General features: G+C 41.9%; 1 protein-coding gene across 2 annotated transcripts in view; it reads right to left on the bottom strand.

The window, feature by feature from the left end:
* TRAPPC9 (trafficking protein particle complex subunit 9) overlaps window positions 1-22,305 on the bottom strand; it is a 461,063-nt gene that overhangs the window by 10,887 nt on the left and 427,871 nt on the right. The window lies entirely within an intron of this gene.

Below are 22,305 nucleotides of genomic sequence, written 5' to 3'. Positions count from 1 at the left end.
CACTTACTGGGATAGCAGAAGATATAAAGCCTCTAAATTGGTTACTGCTGGGACAGTGACAGCTGGAGTAATGTGTCCACTAACCTTGCCCATTTGCTTATACAGAACCAGAATGTTTCATTACTAACACGCTAGGAAATTGCTAGTCCAATTCCTCGCTCTGAAAGGTTCCCAGTTGTGCAGTATTACTGTATTTTTTTCAGATGAGGGTTATCTCTGATGCACTATTAATACAGCAACATTTCTATTTCACTACGGGTTCATGTTCAGAGATAAGAAAAAGCCCTGGGCACAGGTAAGAAAGCATGCTCTGTGTGAATACCGATCCCCACAGTCTCATACACCCACGGGGCAGGCATTTCCATCACTTCAGCTCCTCCTCGGTCGCGCGCCTTATGACATGCAGCATGTTATTCCTCTGCCGACAGCGCTGGATTTACATCAGTAATATCCCGTCTTCCAGAAAAGACACTCTCGTTTTATGCTTCAGGAACTTTTGGAGAGAAAACATTTGGCACCAAAGTGATTTTTTTTTTTAAACTTATTTTTGTTTTGTTGCCTTAGAAGAAAACCAACAAAACGACGCATGTTGTTGCAATGCCCTTTAGCCTGGCAAACTGAACAAGCCTGAGCACAGCGACTAAAAAAAAAAACAACCAGCCAGTAACAGAGAAGAAACAAGTTCAGAAAAGGACATGAATTCCAGAGGTTGGTTCAACAAAGATGAGCTGCCCCGGGTGAAAACCCCTCCGTGACCACAGCTGCTAAAGCGCGGCAGCAAATCCCGGGTGCAAGAGGCTCGGCAGAGGGAGGACGCCAACGCTGCGGCACTCGTGCTGCTGCTACGGCTTTCCAAAATGCGGGCTGCTGTCCCAGCTGGGACAGACCCCATGCCACAACCTCCTTTCCCCAGCAAGACGCCTAGTTCATGATGACGAGAAGGAGAGGAAGTTATCGTCACTGTTGCATTTTAGGAAAGGGCTGGAAAAACTGGGTTTGGGGGGTTTGTTTTGCAATGGCGCACCCTAAAATTATGGGCTCTCTTGCCCGACGTGATCAAATGGGTTCATGCAGGACACATGAATATGGAAGTGAGGTAGCGGTCATTATTTGGGACACACTCTAAGCTTAACTGACTTGAATTTTTTTAAACACAGAAATAGGTGTGTGTGTTTCCATATAATCATTATATTTCCCAACCTCCTGCCACAGCAGTTGAGTTGTTTCTTTCTAAAGTAAGGAGTTTATATCAGTTCAGGAGTTTATATCAGTTTATGTTTTCAAGCCTCTCTGCAAGGTAAGTTCTTTCATTAAAAAATATATCTTTTTTTTCTCTGGTTGCTCCAGCCAGGGGGTCTTAGAGCCATAAAAACTGCTAGCTCCCCAGACCAGCACGAACTCAGCGAGCTAAGCGGATGAATCTTTATTTTCAAGCGGCTCATCCGCTTGCCTTTTAGTTTTACATTTGACCCTCTGCTGCAAGAATTATAAACGAACCCTTTGCCCTCGGTCTCCACCTTTGCTTCTAATAATAGCAAGGAGCATTGCTTCCCAATATCTCCACGTAAAAATAAAAAAATCCAGACAAAAGGGAAGCAATTAAGCCTGACTCATCCAGATTAATTTTCTTTTATATTCCTAAAAAAAAAAAAATCGTTTAAGATTGATTTGCACGCATGTTTGTGTACGCATTGAGAGATTAATTATTTCCTACCCGCCCAGCAGCACCCTTCCGTCTTGCCGCGCTAAAGCCAAGGATCTCGATGAAATGCCGGATGAGAAAACACGCAGGGGCTGTGGGGCGAAACAGGATGGCCAGGCGTGTTTAAGTTTATCCCTCCCGCTGACACAGAAAACATCGCGCGGACCATACGGCTTTGCTTTGGTATTTTCAGCCGCGAGCGGAGGAAGACTCGCCTGCCCAACGCAGATGGCGCAGGGAAGCGGCGACTGCTCGCGCCGCTGCCGCGCGGGTGAATCGTCGCTGGCTGCCGCGGGCTCTAGCTCCGAGCCACGAGCCACGGTCGCCAGCACAGAAGACGGGGGCGGCCGGGTCTCCCTCTTCCGAAGGTTCGGGTGCAGGATACGGAGCGCTTCGGAAAAGCAGGAAGGTACAAGTTTAACGCAAACGGCAGTATATAAATTGTATAAAAAGAGCTCGAAGCGGAACAGCTGGCTGTTGGGGAAAACAACACAAAGACTTAACGATCGCCCTTTAGTTAAAAGCTGTACCTGTTTTTTTTCTAGGTATTTCAATAAGCCAATAGCTTCTTTTTTAATAAGCCAAGGCTCTTTTCTTTCTCCCTCCTTTCCTGCTCATTTCCCTGCACACGGCCGTTACGGGAAGCATCCTTGTGTGCCAGCACTGCTCTGTAACGCTTGATGGCCACTGGAGAAAGGAAAGCCACCATCTACGAACTCATGCTGGACAGCCCCGAGGAGGTGCTGTATGTTTAATTTTCAGGACGTTCTCTAAGTAATTATCCTGCCACGGGAGAAAACGTTTTCTACCCCATTCTGGAAGGCGGTGGATGAGGCTAATACAAGCTGTTGAGAAGGGACATCAGGAGGCCTTGCTTTGTCACTCATCTTCTGCGTGACTATAGCCAAGCTCTCAAGATCTCTGTGACCTCACCTTTTAGCTGGAAAAACGATTCATGGCCCACCTTACACGCTATGCTTATTGATAGCGCAGGAAACCTGAGAGACCTTTTCATGAAAATAATATATCGGAATTCACACAGCGTCAGACTTTCAGGATCTCAAAACTCTCCAGAAAAGGGAATGAATGTTACTAAAGGCAAGACAACCACTATTCCATGAGAAAAACATCTTTTAACATCACCTGCCAGGCACACTTCTGTCTACATTGCCCAAAGGAGCTTGGAAATGAATACTAAACGCTATCAACATTTGATGTTATTTATTCTGCTCATATTAACCACCAGCAAGTTGTTCTTGCTGCTCTGTCAGGTTTGCGTCTGAGCACTGGCAACTCATTGCCCCGTCTGCACGTTCAGAGCCCAGGGTGGTGGCTAATTGGTCTTCCGCACACAGCTCCCCAGTCACCACTGTGAAAGTTTTGAAAATTTGGAAAAATGCATATAAATGCTTGTTTTTTTCTCAATGGAAGTACATACTCCTGCAGTGTTTACACCCTTCACTCAGGTTTGGGCTGATTTTAAAAAATAAGGAATAGGAATATCTTCTGCATCTATGCATCCTGCATATGTATGCATCCTGCATAGGAAGATATGGTGTTTCTGCGTATTGTTACAGTGGGGGATGGAGAATTTTCTGCTAGATATTTGCTTTTAAGCTGGAGGTGGGATCCCCAGCTGATGTGGACGCATTGACTTTCACCATTCACCGTGGCCAAGAACCTGGCTCGAGACTTTGAACAAACACCTCTCGGAGACGTTGCTTTGCACAGATGAGAGGGTCAACAAAACTCAAGGCAAGAGATGCCCAGAGGAGTAAACAAATCTCACGCAAGAGATAAAACAGATCTTCAAGCCCAGCAAAGCAAGCCTTGCTCAGCTGTAGTGGGATAGTTTGGGGAATTTTAGTCAATCAAATATTTTTTATGCTGTTAGAACTGCTCAAAAATGCTAGTTTTCTTCCTCTCAATCTGTACACTGGGAGAAGGAGCAGCAGTCAGAGACGGAGGGGAGAGGAAGAGCAAACACTGACTTCTCCAGATAAGATGCATCAGATACTTCGATGGAGGAAAGCCAAAGATCGAGAGCCCAAGCCAGAGCTGCTGCAGTGAAAGTCTCAGAATGATTCAGGTACTTTGCGTTCACCAAATCTAAAGTGCTGATTAAAATGCCTGCCCAGGCCAGTTTTGCTTCTAGTTGTCCTAAAAGAGCAATCAAAGGGCCAGCAACGCTGTCTGGAGCTTCTTCTACCTTATTGCAGGAATGTTTATTCAGGATTTTGCGAGGAACTTAGAAGCGCACAGAGAAGATTGAAAGAATCAGCAATTTAGAAATAGGCTGAACAATTCAGTCCAATTCTAGTTTTCTATATTGTACAAATGGAAGAAAGATCGAAAGGAGCAAAAACCTGCAGTACAGACAAATTCAGTGTACAGTATTAAGCTGCTTCTGCCAATCTCCAATCAAGCAAGTATCCTGCCTCTTCCCTCCTGTTGCATGTCAGGTCAGCAGCAGCTTTAGCAGCCTGTTTTTGGGGGTGGGGGGGGTTGTTTAAGTCAGCTGCTTAGAGGAGCTTTCAGGTATTCTTGTAATACAACAGGATCTCTGAATTTTTTTTTAATGTACCTTCTCCAATAAACGAACCTAAACATTGTTTCTGTTTCCCTCGTTCCCACTTATTCCCTTTCATTTTCCAAACTGACGGTGCAAATTATTTACACACAGTGAGATAAGGTTGGTATCATTTGCTTGTCCATCACAAGGCCCTGCAGTATTTCCAGAGCTCAGTGCATCCACGAAGGATGATATAGGAAGATATTGCTACGAATATAAAAGCTGTGTTCCCTGTCGTTCTCATCAAGACAATGCTGAACAGGTATCTAATAACACAAGAGCCTCATATCTATTTGCATAAAACCTACTGTACGTGGTTTGGATCTGCTCCTGACACCAAGCCTAAGCGCCTTCGCTTGGAACAACATCCTCATGTTCATTCATTGTTGTCCTGACAACACGCTGAGCCAAATTTATCCCCTGCATAATTTCATTACAGTCAATAGTAAACGCAGGTACAGAGGTGTACGGTTGTTTGAATGGTAATAGGTTCAAATTATGCCAGTGTTTCACCTTGTGAAGGGGAAAGTGCAAGCCCTGTCCTGGAAAGCGCTCAATAAACCCAGCACCTGCAGATTCAAACCCACTAGGGACCTGAAGCTCCTCTTTGGGTCAAGGCCCTTGGACAGGGATGAATAAAAATACAGGAAAAGATAGGGACAAACTAGGGAAGCTTCCTGCAGGCACCAACAAGTCGGAGACCTTCAACTCGCAGCAGAGCGCAGACCTGAAAACAGGAAAGTTGGCAGAGGTTGGGATGACTGAACGTGAACGTGGACTCCTTAAAGAGGCAACTGCTTTCACAGGACCTCCGAGCTACCCGATTCATGGCAGGCTTCCCATTCCCAACCGTTTTACAATTGAATTAAGGACACTTGGCTTGTTCCAAAAGTAATTAAAAAGAAAAACACATTTAAAATATAGTTCTAGCAACAATAAGCAATTAGTCTTTGATAATTGTCTGTGTCTTCCTCTTTAATCACTCTGTTGCAGTGGCCAGTCCGCTGATGACAGATCCTGACTGGTCCCATCATGATTCTCGCGGAATCGTTTGGAGTTGGTGCCTGTCCTTAACCCTGCGATGACAGGGGCCCTAAGCACGCCGCGGCGTCCCTTCAGGGCTCTCTCTCCAAAGGGTTTTTCAAGCTTGTTCATTCGGGCTGGGGAAGCTTCCTCCCTGCACATCGGCAAAATGTTAACGTCCAATTTTAATTCCCAAATCTCGCCTCAGCAGAGACGTGATCAGCACGATCAACTACGTGTCGACGTAGTAAAGTCTTCTTCAATTAACCCTAAACACCAGGGTCGCGCGAGCTGAAAAGAGAAGCACTAGCAGAGACAGTGCTCTGCCTCCAGCTTTTACTCGGGATCTTACACAGCAAATCTGAATGCCCATTAACCGCCGGTTTATTTTAAGCAGCGAGCGTATTTGCTCAGCTCCGTCGCTCTGGTTTCGGTGGGCGTGATTTCATTTTGCACATCGTCTCCAAAATGCATTTCTCCTGCCCTGCGAGATTGCTGGCACGCGGATCACACCTGCTCGTCTCCTCTCTCCTCCGGCAGCCAAGATGACGCGTCCTTTGGTGATTTGCCCAATTTGCTATCAAAGTGAAAAATCACACCGGAGTTTTGTACTGTTCGTGTTCAGTCCTAATCGAAACGCTCCAAAGAGGACCCCTGAAATTTTAAATTCTTAGAGGGTCTTTGCTTTCCGCTGTCTCCGAGCTCCTTTTGACTTACTTTAAAATATTCAGTGACATAGTCCCAGTTTGCTTAAATAATCTTATTTCTGAATGCAGGCCAAGCCCTTTTTATCTAGTCATCACAAGCAGGTTTGCAGAAGGCTTCTTTTGATTATCTGCTCCACAGCTAGATCTGGCTGGTACACACTACGCCTGTATTTTGAAAATATGCTATCTCAGGGTTTGCATGTTATTTCAGGTTATTGAAAACTTTATTTCTATATTTATTTCTGGTTTGGGGCAGAACTGCTTTCAAAGTGTCCTTGCCCTGCCTTGTCAAAAGAAAAAGGAAAAAAAGGAAAAAGGAAGAAAAGGCAAAACTCAGCAAAACTAATCCAGATCAGGATGTATCATATAACAGGCAGGTTTGTGAAAAACCACTGTAGGTCATGAATAACGTGTGGCTCAACCAACAGCTTACTGAAAAAAAAAAAAATCATGATTACTCCTCACTAGTTGCATAATGAGACTTAAAATTTCCTCCTTCTTCCTCCCACTCCGCAATGATGCATGGACATGAACCTCTGTCTCTGCAGGGGGATTTTTGAAGGTCTCATGCAATCTTTGTGAGAGTTTCTGACCTGAGGCCAAAAAGTTAATGGTAAAAATTGGTCTGTAGCCCTAATGTACTGGTTCAGGAGCCTGTCTGATCTCTAAGCAGGTTTGGTCCAGATGCTACTTGAACTGGAGCCTTTTGGAGAGCGTTGCCTGCTCCAGAAATGAGTGGTAGGGATGGCACATTTCCTATGGAGATAGTAGGGAAGTAGCACACCAGTCACATAAGAAATAATGTTTGCTCAATGGAGGAGACATGAAACGAGGCTCCTGCACATGCAAAAGCAAATGAGGATTTCACCACGCACAATCTACCTACCTAAACTCTCACTAGATACGGCATTATCAAGCAGAGACAGTATTTTCTGCATTATCTATTCAACAGTCGCATACTGGTACTCTGGACTCCTACATAGATAAGGGATCATACCTAACAGATAGCTATTTTTTTCAATTCCTAGTTAAATTATTCCTACATGTAGTATAATTGCTATATTTGAAGAGTATTTGGGGATCCTGTAGGATGAAATATGCTATGCACTGTCTGAAGTAGGAAGGAATTTTAATGCAGAAGAGAAGAGAGATAAGACAGTAGATATGCTGGCATCTCCAAGCCCAGATATATAGAGATTTAGTGGCAGAATGCTTTAACAAAGCAAAAAAAGTGACAGGGATTATTTAAAGAAAATGATGGGTAGATGCCTGGAGATGTTTTTTCCATGCTTGTATTAAAAAGAACCACGAGATATTAGATCAGATGTCTAGGCTCTAAGAATTTTGTATCTTCATAGAGCAGCCAACGCCTGCTACAAGATAATATATAACCCCCTATTAACAGGCAGGTAGATGATTTACCACATTTCAGTAACTGTGTAAATATGAGCACTAGGACACTGAGCCTCTTGGGCCTCCTTTAGCCCTACCATGATTGAAACGCAATGAGCTGAGTTAAATGAGAGATATTAAATGACTCCGTTCAGGTACAAATGCTGTATCTCAGCACTTTATGTACAGGGAAGGTGTGACGTGTGGTTACCAGACTACATGCGGCTAATGTCTACAGACCAGAGTTGCTCAAAAGCAGAGGTCGCTTACAGCACTGTGTGCATTAAAACAGACATATCCTTAAGGAAGGTTCATTGAATTTCAGTCACAGAATATTTCAGTCTACTGAGTCTAAGTTGTTTTAATTACCAGTGGATTGAGTTAAATTTTTACTGCTTCCTGTATGTATGGTTAGTTCTTTTTCCCACTTCTGCATTAAGACATGAGACGATAATCTAGGTAGCTGTGACTCGGAAATTGTCAAGCCTACTGCTCATCTCTGTGGTGCTACTACTTCTTAATTCTGATCAAATCCTAAAGCACCTATCATGACCTGCCTAAAACTCCAGTTTGAATCCACTTACTAAGACCAGTGTCAGCTCTCACAGGATTAAACCATACCTGCGCAGCTAAGAGGATTTCTGTCATCTGCTCCTGTCATCTAGTCGAGTCAAAACCAAAGCCAAGCACTGACTGCTAAGGAGATCTCCAGTGTTACACCACAGAACAAATAGCAGAACATAGAGAAGATCTGTTGGATGGGATACTTCCAAGCCAACCCAAACCAGGAAAGTAACCATTCAGACTACTTACTGCACTACTAGATACATGTGCATAGAAGGTTTGAATCATCATCTGTAATAAAATCCCCATATTCGTCCTCTTTAGATAAAACACATAAAGAACAATCAGACTCACTGAAAACAAGAAATCTTTAAGCCTAGAATGATCTACCCAAAAACGATTTTTGGCTTTTCTCTTTGAGATCTTTCTGTTGATAAATCTACCAACTGCTAAAACTGAATGTGCTCAAAACTGAGTGCCTGAATTTTTCCTGAAGTCCTTTCCTCTCTATACCTTTATCAATCTGAGGAATAAAACCAGAATCTTTCCTGCCAATCTTGGCTTTATCTTTGACTTTATCTCCTCTCATGATTCACACCTCCACTCTGTGATTAAATCCTGATGCCACTTCCAACAAAACTTCTCCAAATCTGACCTTTTCTCTCTGCCCACACCACCAAACTCTTGTCTAATCAAATCATAATCAAATTATGAGCCTCAACAATTAAAATCTCTTTTTCTCTGGTCCTGACACATCCAAACTACTGCCTTTCTAGTCTACTGAAAATCTCGCTTTCAAAGATCCTCTTGTAGGCCTATAATCTGGTTATGTCCACATGGCAGCCTCCAAGGCCAGCATGTTGACTTCGTCCACATCCGTATCCCTTTTTTCTCCCATAGGGACCTATCTTTGTGGTAGAAGCTGCAAAGGTCGACTTAGCCCTCCCCCAGCTCCTTCACCGCAATGTGCTCCTGCTGTAATAGTCGCAGGAAGCTGCTATCTGCTAATTGCTGCAGCATTGAGCAAGTTGTGCTCACTGCTACTTACTGGCTGTAATTTGTGTGCAAAGCTACTTCTTTCTTATTATTCCGTTATACTCTTCTCCCCTCTCCTCTTCCCTGCTAACCTGTTGTTATGACATATATATTTATATACCATATAAAGAACATGTATATAGTATATCTATATACACATGCCTATATACAGATATATGTATTCCTAGATTATAAGCTCATAGGGAAAGGGATACTGATGTTCTTTAGAGCTTAGTTGTACAATTTGTATGGCACCTAGACCTATCTGCCTGGGATGTCCAGGCAGTACCGCAAGAAAAATTGAAAGAATAAAACAAATTACCTTAAGTAGAGGCAATATTTATAGCAAATTGAAGGCAATCTGGTGAGGCAATGAAGTGAGCATTATCCCAGTTTTCCAAACGGGAAAAGTGAGATCTTTTAGGAACAAGGTAAGCTGTCCTGCAAAGAGCCATCGGGAGTTTTCACTCAGAACACAACTGAGCAGGCATAAACCTGTCATCGTCTTTGCTTTGAGCTGGCCGCCTGGGTGGCCAAACCCTTCCTCACTCCACATCTACCGTCACGCACCAGCCTGCTGGACCGCTGCAAAGCAGAGCCATGGTCAGGTGGCAGCTTCTGTCCTTCTACCGTCAGCTTTTAAAGGACAGGTGCAGTTCTGTGCAAATCCATGTAGTGTGGCGGCTGATGAGGTCTCTTTTCTAGAAGTTATTTGCCAAACAAAGCTAAGTGACACCGAATTGTCCGAGAAGGTCTCCATGGTGCGGTTCACGTATTTTGAGAATACGTGTGTATGTTAGCGATGCATCAGTGGAACTCCTAAGAAATGAAGAGAGGTTATAAAGTGTTGACAGTTGACAAGATGGAAGCTAATAGTCTTGAAAACCTAATGTATGGAAAGATTTCATGGCTTCCTTAGTTGTGTCTCTGAGGTCATCTTGTGGGTTACATGTGAAGTGATGATGACTGCACCTTGTTTCCTCTTAAAAAGCAAACAAAACAACCCCCCCCCCCCATAACCATCACCTCTCTGCTGGAAGGGGACAAGATTTTTAGCTTTGTGAGAATCAGTGTATTTACATTATCTAAGTTTCTGGCAAAAGGCAATTCACAGAGTTTTTCTTTGATGATCCAGGAAGCATGAGGTTAACAAAAAAAAGAAAAGAAAAAAGAGAAAGAAAAGAGGAAAAAATCATGTTTGCTGTCTTGAACTGATCCAAGAAAAGAAGCCACCTATTTCATGGGAACAGGCAGTCTTCCTTGCAGTCTTAACACAAAAACTGAGGGTGAATGTTAAGAGGTCCTGGTTGCCACCCCAGTCCCAGAAGCAGCTCTTTAGCAATGGCTTTGGTAGGGCGGTATTCAAAAACATGCCCTGATGACGTCTACACCGTTCCTGCTGTCTGCATGAGTTTAGCCGCCAAAGTGTGGATATAGGCTTTGCCACTTGCACTAATTTATCATCCTTACATCCAAACTTGGAAGGGGTTTAAGTAGCCTCATAATGCAAAACAGGGGAGTAGAGAGGATCATTTTGTCCTGATCCTTTCTAAACTACTCAAAAATTAAAAGGCATCGTCAGTGCAAGGGAAACTTTTTCCGGAAATTTTCTAGTCTCTAGTAAGAGTTTGGGCTATGCTCTTCCATAAATATTTTTGAAGTAAGAGAGCAAAGGCAAGCTTGTGACTTGGTCCGAAAGTATATAAAGCAAACAGCGACAGGTATTGGAAACTACTCCCAGGAGCATTGGTGGTTTCAGCAAGTACAGCGCATTGGCAGTTAACCGCTCTATTATGCGGGCTGTCTTTTCCAGCATTAATTTGTGAAAAAGTCTATCTTTCATCCACTCGCAAGCCAAACAAAAGAACAAATTAAAAGAACTAAGCACACAAACCGTGCTGGGCAATACAGCGTCACCGCCAAATGCTGCCGGCAATCTGTATTCACATTGTAGCACATGAACTGACCCAGAATTAACTATGGCTGCCTGCTCCTGGAAAATTCTCTGAAACAAAAGAAATTCGCTCTTATCCATTTCCATCAATGACGTTACCACGGTTAGTGGTAACAGGGAAAGAGCACAAACTGCAACACCGCAGAAGAACATGACGACTGGATAACCAGCCAAGAGGAAGCAGGTTTTAAAGACTATCAAGTGACAATAAAACTGAAATATTTTTCAGGCCTCCATAGCTCATCAGACATCACCTACAAGTATATCACTAGTAGGCATTTGTTGTGAAGACAATTCTTGCTCAAGCCTACTCAGTAAGACTCTCTTAACATCCTTTCTTGAGAAATGACAAACGGCATAAGGTGGCAATTTGGCCAATATCACTGGCCAAATCCAAGTTACTTTTGCTTCCATAAGGCATTACTAAGATTCCTGAGTCATATCGAGCGATAAGAGCACATATTTACACTCTAATATTGTAGAATCATGATGAGATTTCATGACCAGGTTGGTCAACAAAATATCCCTGACCTTAAACACAAGCAAAATAAAAATCAGAGGTGATAAATTACACACCTTCATGAGAGGCTTGGCTTCCAAATTGTCCTAGAAATAGCATAAATCTGAAGCATCTATCAGAGCAGGATAATCTGTTAAAGTGAAGCATCCCATTCAGAACTATAAAAGAACATGCAAAACCTATAAAGTTAAGGTCCAACCATTCTTAGAAAGTCAGTGATCAACATCTACAGATGTAGAAGAATTTTTCTTTCTCTTCCTCACTGCTTTCCTCTCTCCCCACGTTGTTCCTGACTACTTCTTAATATCCCTTTTGCATTTACTTCTGACAGCCACCGCAGTGTACCAGGCACCGTGTGAACACACAGGCCAAATCTCTGCCCTCAGATGATTGCTTTCTGTCATGTAATGATCAGTGAAATCTCCATGTACACAAGAGCCATCTTAGATGATGCTTTCAATTTACCACAAGGAAAGGCAGCTGGGGTACAGATGTCGCACGAGGAGTCTGCCAGCTGTTGACATGACATCCAGATGTTGAGATGTACCAACCTGCACAGTCAACCTTTCAGTATAAAGGAAGGCCAAGCTCTCCCTCTTCAGTAGGTTCAGCCAAGGTCTTTATGACTAAGTTGCAGCAGAGTTAACGCTACTTTCAGGTTTCTCTGACAAGCACACAAGCAATATGCCCACAAAACAAAACACTGACAAAATACAGAAAAATAATGGAGAGTTTTCTTTGACAGAGGAAATCAATTCCAGTTGTCCTGAACGATCTGAATCATACAAAAAGTATTTGTCCAAGTAAAGAAGCCAGTATCTGCTGCAGTTTATTGCCTCCAACACTTGTTATTAACAACAATCTGAAAATAAACTTTTTGAAAGTGGGACGCTAGCTGGCATTGGATATTTTCTCATATCAAAGAACCACTACCAGTAAAGGACAACTGGAGATCTACTGGCACTTACAATCTTATTTTATTTTTTAACATTTCAAAGACCTTCTGCAGAATGGACTGCCCTCTTTACCATCCCAAAGCACCTTGGTAAGTTAAACAAGTATTGCTTGTTAATGAGCAAACATGATTTAAAAAGTCCAGAGGTGTGAGAGTGCAGAAAAACTTTAACAGACCAGTCAACCTCTTTCCAACCCCGGAACATGCCTGTGGTTAAAAAAAATGTAAGCTGTATTTAACTCTGAGAGTCAAGAGCAAGTAATCTGGTCAAGAATTCATGGGGACAATTCTGGATAAATTTCTCTCCTGCCTACAATCTGATGGTCTAGAAAGGATCTTCCAGCTTCACAGTACATAAGACATTGCAATTCATATATGTGACCCATACACTCCTGTATTGCTTTGGCATTTGGGCCTTCTGTGTTTATTTTAAATTTGTGTTTAGGACCTTGCTGAACTCATAATAGGTATCTTTAGCCATTTACATATCCACTGGGTTTATAGAGCGATGTGATGTGAGTGTTGATAGAGCAATGTGAACATGAGTGATCACTCACTGCAGGCTTACAGGTTCGTAGAGAAGATAGCTAATCAATTACGCTATTTGCTAGTAGCTATCTATATAGCCACATAACACACTTTTTACCGTGTCAGCTTCCTTCATCCATTGACCCACCCATCCGAGAGCCGCTGGAGCATTTCAAACCTTGGGAAGTTTCCAATATCCCTTGTTCATTCCCGCCCACAGCTCACCAAGTATAGAATTTCCTCCCAGATTACTCCTGCCCCAAAAGGCTCCCTCCTGTGCCAGTAACAGCTTTTTTACGCCTAAAAGTACTAGGGCTAGTTATATCTGGAATATTTCTACTTGACACAGGGATGGAAAAAAGCCTACGTTTGCTCAGCCAGCCTTTCCCCTGCCAATGCAGGAATATTTCATGCACATATTTGCTTGTGCATTGTGAATCCATGGAATCACAAAAACCCCAACAATAAATCTAAATATTTGAAAGACAGCATGGTAAAATCACTTTGGAAAATCCATCTGAGATCAGCGCGAGGTTCATTTCCTTGCAATCCACTGAAATATTTAAACAAATCTGAGCAACAATTTACCTTACCTAGACTTATCATCCTATCAAAACAGTCATAAATGCTTGAACACTGCATGAGAATACGTATTGTCTGGGGCTGGAAACCGTAATCCCCTCTTGGATCATTTGCAAGCAAGGCTCTTTATTGCTTGGCCACAGTGCGAATTGCCATCAAACCCAGCAAATGCCATTTCCCTGACTACTCACTCGCCAAGCCCTGGGTAGAAAAAAAATACGACACCGACTTTATTGAGAGCCCTGGATAACCACCTGCCATCTTTGGCTCTGAGAACCGAACAATTTCTGCTGGGCAGTCACATGGATGGCCTTTCTATTGAGATTTCCAAGTGAGAACAATACAGCTGTTAATTAATAAAATAGTTCAAGTTTGTCTGCAGGTTGATTACACTAATGAGCAGAGCCAGTATTACGACTGTTGCTTTTCAAGTTACCAGGCCCCCTTGCAGAGAGAGAACAGTGGCAAAGAAGGTAACTGTGATTATATGAAATGAGTCCTAATAGTTCCAAAATGGTTACTTTTCATAAAGATCACTTGAGCTGGGGGAGACAAGAATTCCTCTCTTCTCCAAAGACTAAAAAATTGGTCATTTGTCTGGCTGCTTTTTCATATATTTTCATCCATTACCTTCAAAGCAACACGGTCACCATTCTCTTCAATTGGCAGCACTGAAACAAATGTCTCAGAAGTGGCCTTCCTACTTAAAGCTGATTCTGCGTATCCACCATACCCAAATCAGTGATCACTACACACACTAGCTTGTTCATAGGCTCAAAGAAAAAGCTTCAAAAGAGCTTAGCTTAAGCGGCAAAATAGTCTGGCTTAGTTTCCCGGGCCATCATTTTGAACATACTACACTTTCTTTGGATCCTTTCCCTGACTGCATATTGTCCACTGAAAAATGTTCCAGTTGCTACTTCTAACAGTCATTAGAGCTGTGCCCCCATCTCCACCCATGACCACAGTCTTGTTCTTCCCTGCATCTGCCCTGCCACCAAGGTTGGTCTCAGTGGCTCTTTCAACTGCAAGTTCTCCCAAACTGCCAGTTACGTATATGATGGCCTCTCCAAATGAGACTGCTCTGTATCAACATTACCTTACTTCACACGGCACTTCCAGCACAAAGCTTCTGGGGACACCACTGAGAGATAATGGCTCGGGAGATTTCTAAGGAACAGAAATTTCCACTATTTTTTTTTTTCCCGGCCATTGCAGGCACATTGATATGAGGGTTTTCCTAGACATTCTCCCCTCAGATGTGCAGACCGAGTGTTTTGCTCTCTTGTTGCATCCTGTCTCAACTTCACAGGGGCTGCAGAGATCTTTACTGCATGCTCACGTAGCGCTGACACCCACGGGTGCTCAGATCTCCCCTGCCACATCCAGATGCTACCGCATTACACTTCCATCATCATCATAAAACTTCCAATGAGAATCAAACTGAGCACATCAAGAAGTCACGTCTCTCAAATAAACTACCAAAGTTCAGTTTTACCATACTGTCGATGTCGCCATAGCCATTCGAAGAAAAGAACTTTAAAGAAATTCAGTCTTCTGCATTTTTCTTACAAAAAGTACTATTAACTAGGAAAGCAAGTTGTCTTACTAACTCCTTGGGTAGCAAAGCAGAGAACAGCTGTGGCACTCATCTCCCAAGCAGGAGGAGAGAGGAGAAAAATCAGAGCTCTGGTGGCTTCTTGGCTTCTGTTGGAAAAGGCTGTTTCCACCGTAGCTGTTTCTTATAGCGTAGCTTTGTCAGGTAAACCAACATTCAAATATAACATACTTTCTTCTCCATAAATGCTTTCCAGTCCCACTGAAGGATCTGGATAAAGCCAAGAGAAGAAATAGACAAAATTTAGACTGAAAAGAGAATTAATCTCCAACTATAAATCCAAGATTGTTCCACGTATAGTTATTTTTCTAATTTATCCAGTCTAGCTGAAACTGTTCAAAATGATGAGGCTTTCAACATTTCCTTTAGGAAATAACTCCACAGTCCAATAGATCTTACTGTCAAGGCTTCTTAATTCTCATTCTAAATGCTCCCTTCTTCATTTAATCCCATTACTCTTAATTATAACCCATATTCTAGCCTCAGAATAATTCCAGTCCCACATGGGGTTTGCAGCCTTCAAACACTTCTAGCCTCCATTACCCTGCCACAGGAAAACATTAGAAAAATATACTAGAATAAATTAAAATTGACAGGAAAAAAAACAATGAAAGCCAGATAATTTAAAAATAAATAGAATTATAGCAGTTAAAAAGGGAGAAGGCCTATTAGATTACTGAACACGTCCCTGAATACAGATGTCTTAGATTAATCTGATATTAAATGTGATCTAAGCCCAAAGGTCAAGAATAATCTTGCATAAATTCTTTAATTTAGAATTTCCTGGCCTTTATACCATATGTATCAAAAGGCTAATATATCAGCACCTGAAGGTGTGTTATTCAAAAACCGAATTCTTTTCTTTTGTGAAGAAAATGTTGGGCTTTGTCTTACATTAAACTTATCTCTAGTGTGAAGATCTCAGACGGGGCTTAACTCAAGTACCTGTCAAGCCTGTGCCTTCTTCAAACTGAATATTGCTGTGTCTGTCTGCAGTCAGGTAGAACTGCTGCATCCAAACCTCATTTGAGCTGCAGCTTCAACAAAAACACATGGGAATGCAGTACTGGAAGAATATTTGATTGTGTTTGTTTACCAACAGTGTTGATGCCAAGCAGTCCTGCCTGGCAAAAAAAAAAAAAAAAAAAAAAAAAAGATGAAATTTGATTTTTAATAATACCGTGACTCTGATAGGAACTGGGTTACAAGCAATCCATTTCAGGGTATCGGAAGAGAGATGGTCTAAATGAAACAGCAATATATCAAAATCTCAAATGTGTAAGTCTTGGGAAAGTTATTTAAGGGGAATATAAACTTAAAGAGCTATTCCAGAAAGTGGAGTGTAATTGCGATCACCAAGGCCCCTGCTTCAGGTAGGCTTGGTTTGGGTTTTCTGTGGGGCTATATCTGCATTTGCTCAAGGTAGAAGTTGCTTCATTTCTTCAAAATCCCTCAAGGAAGAACAGAAAAGTTGTTCCCAAACTTTTTAAACCAATAAACCACAGTTAATCTCCAAAATATCTAGCAGACCGCAGTCCATTACAGTCTGCATTTACTTTTAACCATTTGGCTTGCGGACCAAGGAGTTGCTTTGAAAATTTCAGCCAACTCAGACTAGGATGAACTCTATTTCTCTGAATGATTCAAAAATCTAAATCCAAGAAGAAGTCTTCTTGCAACGAAACCCTTAATTGTTGGGTCAATAAGAGACAGATACAAGAGCAAACAGGGTTCCTTAGCAACTTCCGCAAAGCAGGAGAAACTGTATTCATTGCTAACCTCCGGGGGAAAACAAGGTGCCTTGTCCCTTTGCTAAACCGCCTTGCTTTATTTTATCATTAGCCTCTTCAGCCTGTTGTATGACAGACACGTGTTGCCATGTGCAAATGATTTCAGTACGGACGCTTTCAGTTGGCTAAAATGGACATGGAAATGCCGGTTTAACCACAGTGGAAGCCGGGCTGGGTGCAGGTCTTCCCTTTGCCTTGTTCTTAGAAAACCTGAGGCATGATAGGCTTCTAGTTATGAGTTGGAGCTCATGTTCTCTCAGCAGACAAAAAGAAATTTCAGGTCTTCTTTAAGCCCTCCAAATGCATAATGTAATGACTTAACCTGTCCTAAAAGATATCCCACATCTAAACCAAAATACAGTACCTTTGGTCTGGGGAAAATATCATTATGTTTTGCTTTGTGTTTCTTCAGTACCTGGTATAAGATGGTCACTGCTTTGGGGCTTTGTTTTTAAGATACCATGTGCAGCAATCATTAGAATAATAATATTCCTTTCTTTTAGGAAAAACAATGCTGTCTACTGTGCCAAATATGACAAACTGCTTGGAGACTGCAATGAAAGAGCGAATGAAGAAAATTCCTTTCACCCGTGATAATAAAAGACTACAGCATCTAGAATATCTTTTAGAAAAAGAAAAATTCTTCTTTTCAAGATACATCTGATAGACCGTAGCTAGAAACATATGCCCCAAGCACTGGTTCAAATGCTCACTGATTTTTGCAAAGGCAAAGGAAACAATTCTGAGTTCCTGCATTTTCACATAGGGCCAAATATCTCTGCAGTCAGCCCTTACAACAGGTCAAACTGGTACAACTTTGACAACGATTTCAACTCCTTTGATTCTGATTTGCAAATGGCATCTTACATCATGAGACACGTTTAAAAAGCTGCATTTGTTGTTGCTGTATACTGCAAGAATACATCCTAAAGATTTTTTTTGTCCCTACCCGTTAACTGATTGTAATTCACGTTGTGAATGTAAAAGTCTCAAATGCTTGTGTGATATTACAGACTCTTGGGAGAATCCAATTGGGAAAACTGTTGGGAGTGGCAAAAAGACCGCAACACAGTGGGAAAAATAGAGCCGCAAGTCTGTTTTATAACAGTATATTTAGAATCTTGTAAATATTTATCTTATCTGCTGCTGGACAGCCAGGTTGAACCAGGTTTTGCATTGCTGAATTATTTATGTGCATTGTATCCCGAGAAGGAAAGAAAAAAAAGCCCTGATAATATGCGGAAAATCTGCCGTCCTATATATCACAGTGGTTTCCATCTGCGAGAATTAGCACGCTTCTTGAATTTGTTCCTAATCTTTCTTAAGAGAGAAAGATGACTGAATCTCATTGCCAACGGGCCAAAGCACAACTGTGCTGCCGACACATCTTTCTTCTCTGCACGGCGGGCAACAGCTTCCTCTGCTACTGTATTGTATACATAGCATCAGCAGATTGAAATTTTGGTAAACACAATGAATCCACTAAGCCCTGGAAATGACAGCAACATGTGCTGTTAGTGGCTGGATAAAAAGGTCACTTGGCTTCTCCTCTCCTCTCTGAGAGTGTGGTCTACTGTTTAACGACAAAAAACACTACTGAAGGAGACTGAAGCAAACTTTTCACGTCTTTCTACCTTCTTTTTGCCTGCTTTCCAGGAGACGGTTACCTTTTCATCCTCCGCCTTAACAAAATAATTAGCCGCGTCCTACCTGTGTGTGGTTCTGGCTCCACACAGTCATTTTTGGATGTTACGTGAAGGCACGCTAAGCGGTGCAAGTGCCTAAGTAGGAAACGCCATGCTGCAAGGAAGGACAGAGGTGCCCCTTTTCCCGTGAAGTTGGCCTTGAACTAATGCCCAGACACAGCGCTGCTGCGGGTTTTATGTGCAAGCAAGACCTCAATCCAAGATGCTCCTCAGCCCCAATTATTTTCAAGAGTCTGCTGTCAAAAGCAAAATTTCTAAGGAAAGTCCAAGGCTGAGGGGCTGTAGGGGATGTTCTGTCGACCTAAACTCTGAGCTGGATAAAGCAAGCATCATCTTCCACCTAATCTGCTTTGCAATCCTGCTTGCACAAGGCAGAGAAAAAGTTGGTGTGTATCGACCGCAAAAAGTTGGTGTGCCGAAATGGTCCGGGGAGTGCATAGCAGCAGGCAAAGGGAAGACTTGATCACAGACCTGGATGCCATATGGGTTTATCTCTGGATAAACATCCCATTCATATCCATTAAGCAAAAAAGTGGAAAGGAGGCACTCAACAGAAATAGTGGGGCAAAGGGTATATTCCCTCCCCTCCCCATGTCGTTAGATAAAGGGCAGCTCTGCCATCACTTCTGGCATTTGCCATCAGCATTAATCCTGCTGATGGGACACCCTCACTGCTGGTGACAAATTGCTCCTAAAAGCTGACCACCACGTTCTTCACTTATGCTAGTAAAAAATGAAAGCAAACAGTGCACTGAACATGTTCAGTACTTCTATATTGCTCATAAATTCCTCCAAATTAACATCTTGACTGCAGCATAACGGCCTATTACTTTACAGCCCTCAAACACCACAATAAGGCACTGCTTAGAATATTTTGTAAAGTTATATATAGCATCAAAATGACTGTTTGTTCAAAAAACAGCTTTTCAATCCCTAGAACATTTTTATCCACCTGATTCAACAACCCACCTAAGTCTTCAAGTCATTAGCTGAACCTCACCTATACAAGAGTATTTTAGCTCCAGTAAGCACAACTTGCTACATGCAAAATAGGAACCTGGTGAGATATGGTTCAGTAGATTTCCATGTTTTTGCCATATTTAAAGGACTGGAAAAAATCCTATCACTTTATTTCCCCAAGGAAGTGTTTTGCCATTTCTCTTTAAACACCTAATCCTCGTGTGTCCTCAAAGAGCTGCAGTGAGAAACCCTGGTTGCTCAAACACGGGCTGTACAACTCAGTTAGTGAGATGCGAAGGCAACTTGCATCCTTGGGCAGCATCTCTGAAATTTCACCCTGAACAGTGCCTGATCTAATTAGGAAACACTCAGCATCTCTGTGGCAATTACTAAAGAAAATAATTACGACGTGACCACTGTCTTCCTTCAGATGGAAAAGCAACAGAAGATGACAGGAAACAGGACTTAGCTGGGAGTTAATAAAACAGCCTTTGGCAAGAGATGAGAGAAACACTGATTCCAGGAGAAGGTGGTACAATTCTCTTGACCGGAAAAAGAGGAAGAAGTAGCACTTTGCAAGCTAAAGACCAGCTGAAAAAGAATTAGTTTCGTCATCCTGTCATAAACAGGCCATAGACCCACCATAACAAAGCACAGCTTATGCTTGCAAACAGCCACCGATGAGAGTTTATTATAGGAACAGAGCCTGTAATGGTGCTGTATTACAGGTCATGGCTGACCAACCGTCACATATTTGCCCTCAAGAGATACCGACCGACAATGCATTAACAATCCCACTCCTATTAATGGTATGCATTAAATTTCTTTCAACACAGAAACCAATTTAAATCACTGAAAATACTTTTAAAGTTCCCGTGGGAGTTAGTCCAGTGGCTTTAATAGACAACTGGAAAGCGATACTCTAATTCCATACCCAACCTCAACTGCTGATTTGTTGCAAGGATTTAATAATATGACTTAACCTTACTGCCTCGATTTATTGATGGGCACGATATTAAAAAACAGCTCGACAGCAATCAAAACATGGCAGACACTTTACAAAACAATGAACAAGATCAGGATGGCACTTAGGTAACACAGAGGTGCGAGTCTTAATTAATGTTTATAAAGTGCTTGAGGAACTTGAGAGGGCTGGTGCTGAGGGAATACAGAGTATCATTACATTTATTTTGCAAAGAGGTAGGAATATGTGATTATAATTTTATTACCCACGCAGATTTATACCAAGGGTTTGAGCACAAAAGAAATTCAACTTTTTGACACTTTCTCTGCAGCACAGGTTCATTATCTGAGCAGTGGATCAGACGTAAGGGATTTAATAACTTGTTCTCCAGATCAACTGCGAAATCACACCCAAAACTTCTCTGTCTTAAAGCAATGTATAAGCAAAAAATGATGCGTGAAAAACTGTTTTAAAAGTTAGGATTGTTATGTGGATATTATAACATTATACAATCTGAGTACTTTCAGAGCATTCATTTACCGTTGGAGCTGTAATTTCCCCTCTATTTTGATGATCTTGACATTTTCTAATCATGAGAGTTATAAATTTTAAAATGATATGGCAGGCTGATAGGCTGTGGATTCACCTTCCTGGAGTCAAGTTACTTTTTTTTATTAAATGTTAAATTGCTTTTCTCTAAAAGGAGAATGATATTTTGGTTAATTTTTGTGTTTTGAATGCTGCCACAGATTTCTTCTGATATTACAGTGGTCTGAGTGACAGCAGAGATTTTCCTTTTCAATATTCCTGGATAAATATTGACCAAAGATGCCAGTTCTGTCTTTCACCATTGAGATGAATTACTTAGCGCAAAATTATAGCGGCCTTTTTTAGTATGACTTCTAGTATGAGCCAAAAGTTTCTAAGATCAGCTTAGAATTCACATAGATGTTTTTCCTGAAGAGCTCTAGCATTTTCACAAGTTACAGACATAGTCTAAAATTTGGCTTGGGATGTACAGTTGCCTGAAGGTAGGTATGAACCTTTAGCTGCTAAACTTAAATTTCTGCAAACTATAAGCTTCATAAAGTTATGGTTGTGTATTCTTAGTCAAGACTTTTTAATCCAAATACCACCTACATTCTCTTTACAGAGTAGTTTAATTTCCAGCATCAGAAGAAAGAAAGATTTTGTCCTAAATACTGTGTGAAGCCTATTATAGCTGTGAAACTGGAGGCTGGAAGAGCTTGTTGCCTCAGGACACCGTCAGCTGCACTCAAAGCAGTGTGAAGAACTTCAAATTACGAGTTAAGCAGGATGGCTATGGACAAACACGGAAATCTTTTCATGTCACTTAATTTGGAGGAAGAAGAGCAAAGAGAGGTTTTAAATAGTTTCCTCAGCGAGATTTCTTGACTCAGACCTTTGGCCAGTCCACCAGTGCATGCAACTCCAAACCAGCTGGTTCTAACAGATATCTGTTTTACTAATAGCCAGAAGGCAGCAGGAACCTGTACAGCAGTGACATTCCTAACAGTATTACATTCAAGGCCATTACTTCCAAAAACAAGATAAGGAACACATTTTTCAGTCTTCCTCCTTAAGCCTGTGTAACTGCAGTCCTCCAACCCCCAACTCAGGCATTGGACAGTGCCTTACAGGCCTTCTCTATTTTGAGAAATATAATCTGAAAGACGACAACACATTGCAAGGTAGAAGGATTTGTAGTTTTT

Source organism: Apteryx mantelli, chromosome 2 (genome assembly GCF_036417845.1).
Source record: "Apteryx mantelli isolate bAptMan1 chromosome 2, bAptMan1.hap1, whole genome shotgun sequence".
Classification (NCBI taxonomy): Eukaryota; Metazoa; Chordata; class Aves; order Apterygiformes; family Apterygidae; genus Apteryx; species Apteryx mantelli.
Note: the sequence above shows the minus strand (reverse complement) of the source record. Positions and strands in the feature narration are given on the sequence as shown.